A 6,548-nucleotide genomic window follows, 5' to 3' on the forward strand; every position below is an offset into this window, starting at 1 on the left:
AGCATTGATTGGGCATGCAACGATATGTGATGTGTGGTGTTAAGTATACTGTACACTTTGTGTCATTCAAGCATACAAGGATATTTTCCTGTTTTACAGAGAAGGGAATAGGTTCAAAGAGGTTAAGTGGGGTCACACAACTAACTAGAAACAGGCAGAGCCAGGGCTCAAACCCAAGTTGACTCAGGTCAAAGATCATAGCTGCTGAATTCTCAAGAGTACTGCTTGGATTTCTTCCAGGGTCAGTTTGCTTCATCTTATCACCCTGTGAGTTACTGGCTTTGGAGATGGAAATTTCAATGGATATTTCTAAGGAAGATGAAGGAGACATGTTCTCACTACTGTTTGCATTTTTTTCATTCTATAGTATCATCTAACTTGGATCCAGATTCTGCGCACTTCTGATAGCTCACTGTAAGAGGGAGGCAGTATGGTATAATGGATAAAGCATGGATCTTAAGATCAAATAGACCTTGGATTCAAACCTCAGCTCTGCCACTTACCAACAGTATAACATTGAGCCAGGCAATCTCATTGAATCTTTTTTTTTTTAATCTGCAAAATGGGTTAACAGCATTTACCTCATAGTATTATTGTCAGGATGAGAGACAAGGTACTTAGTATAAGATTGATTCTTAATATTGACTGTCATTTACACACCATAGACTTCTGTCCTTTTATGTGACTCATAACATCAAATCTATCTAAAACATCTGGGAAGAAGAGAAATGATAAAAATAGATGGGAAAACCACTGATGGACTGCATTGTGGTGATTATTCTTAATGGTTTCCCCCAGAAGATTGAATAAAAGTTATTTTATGCCTATGTTCTGTTTGGAAAACATTATAAAACTTTGAGTAGACAACAGTGGTGATTGCACAGTGCTTACCAAAGCACTGTATGCTTTTCTGATAAAGATACAACTTTATTGTCCTTTATGTACCTTCTTGGTTAATAAAGTAAGCAAATGGGAGATAATTTGAAATACCTTTTCCACCATTTATAGTGTCAGAACATACAACTTACCTTTAAAAATGCAAAAGATTCATTGCAGTGGAAAGTGTTGCTTATACATACAAATGCAGTTTTTAAACAATTCACCTGTGTAGTGATGAGAGGATTCATGATCTGAGATCGTTCGCCTTTGCAGAAATGAAATAGGATTTTCTTGCTAACTGCATTCAAGGAACAGCTAGCCAGGTCAGAGATGTGTTGTGTGGGCAGGATGCCAGCTTTTGTGATCTCTGCAGGGACTTTCTGAAGGAAGTGGTGAAAAACTGGGTTCTATATGCTAAAAAATGACTTCTGGGGGTAGAACAGTCCTGACAATTTAAGAGAGCTCTTCAAGACATAGGCTATAGATAATACCATTAAATCTGAATACGGTTATGGCTTTTTATAGTAACACTGAAGGTGTTGTCATCTTGCCGCGCTGCTTCTGCACAGGCAGAGCATGAAGCTGCGTGCACAGAATCATTTGCGGAGGTAGCAGAATCAGCAAAGGGAACACTGGGCTTAGAAGACATGGCTTCTAGTCCTGTCTGTGTCCTGTGTTTGATCTCAGATGCATCCTCCTGCTGCCTTTGACCATGACCTACTAGAATGTCTTACTAGCTGGTCGAATGTCATGATGTCCCAGCTATATCTCAAATCTGATTTTCAAGAGGTATGTAATATGTGCATAATCATGTGCCAGATTAATTAGGACCCACTTCTATTACACATTTCCAAAACACTTTCACATTTATAATCTCATCTTTAACCCTATCACAAACCTGTGAGATAGGAAGGGCAAATATTTTTGTTCCACTTGATGTATTAGTAAATTTAGGCAAATAGTGATTAAGATAATGTCAGAATCCAGATCCCTTGACTTTCATTCCTGCTCTTCTATGCTAAATGAAACTAGAGTAGTCTTTTGTGTTAAGTGTAAAAGAGTACGCAATTGGATTCTTTGTGGTAAAAAGATAAGTGGGTAAGTTATGCTAGGTTATTACAGGAGTAGATAAAACAAAGTCCTATTTCCCTTGTTGAGAATTTGCCTTTGACTCCCTCTGTGAAATGGATTAGAGTGTTTTGTTAGGATGTAAGAAATATACAAACCCAGAAAAGGTACATCTCATATTCTTTTAAATGGATAATTTCTCCTGGGACACCTTTATATTCTGGAAATTCACTTTATTATTACATTCTAAGGTCCATGGCTTTAAATGCCACAGTATCTGAGCCTAACTTTTATTGGTGGTATTTGCTGTTATCACTTTCTTCTGTCATCCTCTCCCATTTCCTTTTTTTGTTCCATAGATATGGTTTGACTTATGAATGAGGGCTTTTTGATGCTTCAAGATATATTTTGGAGAATTGGTTCAATAACTTGTTATTGAAAAGCAAAATCCATCAGGGACACATTTGCCTACTTTTCCTAAAAAGAAATCTCTTATCAAAATCAACTGTTCATTCATCAGTCATGCCACACTTCTGTATGTAATAAGGACATATCCACGTGTTTTGTTTATTAAATATGTCCATTAAAGTATTTGGCCTAAAAAGCCAGCTTCAAGACTACTTATAAAATTTGGAAATTAAACAAGTGTCTTAATTCATCAGACGGTAAGCACAATGTAATTTGGGTTCTAGCTAAACTTGCAAAAGGCCTGCTTTTGGTGCAGATGAAGGATAAGCTGGTGAGCCAGACTGAAAGAGGCCCTGAGAATGAGAAAGGAATTTGAACTTAGAGATGCTCTTTTATGTCGCAACTTGGATAATCTCATACTTCTAAATTGAGTCTTCTCCTTTTGTCACTCTGAGAGTTCTTAATGAAACGCTGGGGTCATACCCCTAACCTCCTTGAGAGCTACCTATTTAGGCCGACTGCCCCTCCGACCCATTGCAGCCAAGTCTTTGGTTGCATGTAGCCTAGCTTTTTGCTTTCCTGTGCAGGTTTTTAGCTCATCTCTATGACTGTTCAGGTTTAGTGTTTCAAAAACCAGAAGTTGTCATGAAATCCTGCATCCCCACACACCTGCCTAACTCTTCAACCACCTGTCCGCTTGTTTTCCGCTGGGTGCCTTTTGTTGTGTTGCGGCCATGTCAGAGATAAGAGCTACCCTGTTTCTTCTCGGCACTAACATAGACAAGTGGGACAAAAGAAAAATTTTGCTTTCTGTCTGCTGTTATACATTATTCAAATTCAATAATCGTATTGATTTGGACTCTTCCCTTCCATGGGGCAAACACACTGTATTATTTTTTTTTCCTAGAAAACATATCTTTAATGCAGCTGTTGTCTTTTCCACCAAGGCATTTGGCATCTGTCTTCCCATCTGACTTTACACCAAAAACATCTGGAGAGTTTTGAAAAATACAGGTCTCAAGTCTGCCGGTCTAGAGTGAGACTCTGGAATCTGTCATTTATTAAGCTCCACCAGTGAATCTTAAGATCAGCCAGATTTGGGAGCCACTCATACAAAGCATGTGTGTCAGGAGTCCCTAAGACCACCCACAGGCTCAATGATTCTCTAGGAGAAATGACAGGACTCAGCATATACGGGTACTCATGGCTAAGATATATTACAGCAAATGATATAAAGAACAATGAGCTAAGGGAAAAGGCACATGGCATGAAGCCTGGAGGAAACCAGGCACAGGCTTCCAAGAGTCTTCTCCCTGGGTCCTCCCTAGGACGTGCTTAATTTTTCCAGTGTGGAATTGTGACAACATATGTGGAATGCCAAGAAGCTCATTAGAGACTTAATGTCTAAGATTTTTTTTTTGGGGGGGGGGCTGGTCACATAGGCACCCCCTGCTTAGCACAATCCAAAATTCCAGACTTCCAGAAGAGAAGCAGGTGTTCCATATAAACCACATTGTTTGCACAAGTAGGTCAGGTGCAGTGAGCCACTTTTACCAATTAGGGAGTAATGGGAACTCTCCCCAAGTCTAAATTCCCCAGGTGCCAGCCAAGGGCCAACCTTGCAAAGAGACTATTTTAAGGATAGCGTCAGGCCTGTTATGTTCACATTTTTCTACACAGTATGTTAACCAGTATGTTCTGTATTGGGTAGGAGGAGAAACTTCCAGAAGAAAATGGAGATGAATGATGTGTGTGATGAAGTGTGAAATTCCTTGAGGACTGTAATAAAATTCATATCCTGACTTAAATAGGAAGCAGGCCATGGATGCAGGGTATGGACTCTTGACTCCAAGACCATTTAGCCCTTGACTCTAGTCTGGGCTTACTGAAGCAGAGATAACTGGCTTGCAGGTGCAGACATCCTCAAAGCTCACAGAGACATTAGATCCACATGCAGCGACTCACTCACTCTTTATGTCCTATTCACCTTTCCAGTTTTCTGATTTCTCTCATTTCTACAAAGGCACAGTTGAAAGTAATGAGATTAGATGGTCAAAACCAATTTTACATCCAAGTCACTGAAAACTGTGGGTCACGTGACTCCCTTCAGATTCCCCCCAAAGAAATCACAATTTTGGAACTCAACCTGTGGGCCACCAGGAATATTCTTAGGCATACATTCTTTGTTAGCAATACTTGGTATGACACTTTAATTTTCTGCGGCCAGAGGCATCTTCCTGTTTCTACAGCCTCCCAAGATTACCTGGCAGAGTGGAGCCTTCTGCTTTCAGGCACGTGGATGGCAAAATCAAAGGGGCAAAAAGATGATTTACTCTCATGGGAAATTTCCAGATGGAGGCTAGGCATTTATCTGAGCATTTCATTATTCAGCTGCATTTCATTATTTTACTTGCACATCTTTCTTCTAAACAATTACACATTTTTTTGAGGGGTGGGGAGGTAATCAGGTTTATTTATTTATTTTTAGAGGAGGTCCTGGGTCTAAGCATGCACTCTGCTACTTGAGCTATACCCTCCCACCTATACTTTGATTTAAGTTTGTTTCAGTCTATTTACTTTTATTCAGTTCACTTATTCAGGTGAATAGTGGAACAGCTTGTTTCTTGTACAAAACCCTTCTTGAACCTAATAATGACAGTCATTATCATTCAGCCTTGCTTTTCAAGTTGCAAAGCTCTTTCTTATTGGACCTGTTTTCCATGATTTTAATCACCTCTGCCATTTTCCTTTGACTCTTTTCCCATTTCTGTACATCCTTCTGAAAAGTGTGCTGGCTAAAATTGGACTCAATGTTTTTCAACCCAAATATGCTACAGCCTGATACATATCTAAATCCTCTACAAAGACTTACAAAAATTTGTATACTGTATATTTTAAAAATTACTTTGAAAACATGAAATGTATCCAAATGTTATTTTCTTCTTCTTTAAAGTCATTGGTACAACACATGAGTTACCCTGACCCCGTATTGGGGTTCAATTCCCTGTCTGTTAAGACTCAATTTTAAAAATACATATTAAGAAACAAGAATCTTCGGCAGTAAATATATTAGGAACTGGTCAGAATTAACTGTGAGCAAGAACTGAGAACTGCTCTGTATGTGTAAGAGTAATACACAGCCCTGAAGAAGGGCCACACTTCGAGCCTGGTTGTCAGACTTCCCCTAACCACAGATTGTCACTGTACTTTCCTGGCACTGAAAGCCTGTACTGTACTTTTTCTCCTGAAAGCCTGTACTGTATTTTTCCTCCTAATAGTACTCCTCTGTTGCCCACTTATTTTCAGCCTGTGGTCTACTGTAATCTCCAGCTCCTTTTTGGAATGCTCCTTTCTCCCTTTCTCCCTGTCTTTCATTTGAGATTAGCCCTCAGTTATTTACTTGTTATTGAATATATATATATATATATATATATGCATAGCTTCCTTCCCATATAGAGAATATCGATACTAATATTTAATATTGATATTCTTAATATCAGAATAATTAAAAATTACATTTCCGTAACGTAGGATATTCTCAATCCTACCTAGCTTCAGGTCTTTGGGAAATTTAATGAGGTTAGTCTTGATAATTTCACCCAAGAAATAAATATTTTGAGTAAATCAAGTCCTGGGACTGATCTGGGTAGGTAGACTACATGGGGAAGATCTAGAATATTACAAATTTTTATTGAGAACTCTAATGTTGTAGCCTACATAAATTTCAGAGCAATACAAAAACCTAAGACGTTTTTCCCCAATAATGGATTCTCAAAACTGTAAAAATATCATTCAGCAAAAACAAAAGAGAATCCAAAACAATGAAGAAGACGTGGAAGGGAATCTGACATTTTCTGAGAAGTGGATCTTTCAATACCGCCAGGCCCGGCTGTTCAACTGCAAGGCGAGTGTTGTGGTACCCTAGTGTCAAAGAAAGCTGCTGACTATGTCACCAGTGTTTGTCTTTCTCAGTGGGAAATAGTAGGGGTCTGTGTTTGTGTGTCTGTGAATATATATGTGTACTTGTCTGGGGTGGGAGGAACACGAGGATGGAGGAGTGTGAGCCCACTGAGTTTGTCTTATGATGTATACCTTTCCCAAATGGGATCTTAAAACACATATTCTATAAATGGCCACTTGATTTCATGGGTGGCTAATATGCTATCGTTATTTCACAGTTTTACATCTTTATA

The sequence above is a fragment of the Camelus ferus genome, chromosome 22 (assembly GCF_009834535.1).
Source record: "Camelus ferus isolate YT-003-E chromosome 22, BCGSAC_Cfer_1.0, whole genome shotgun sequence".
Classification (NCBI taxonomy): Eukaryota; Metazoa; Chordata; class Mammalia; order Artiodactyla; family Camelidae; genus Camelus; species Camelus ferus.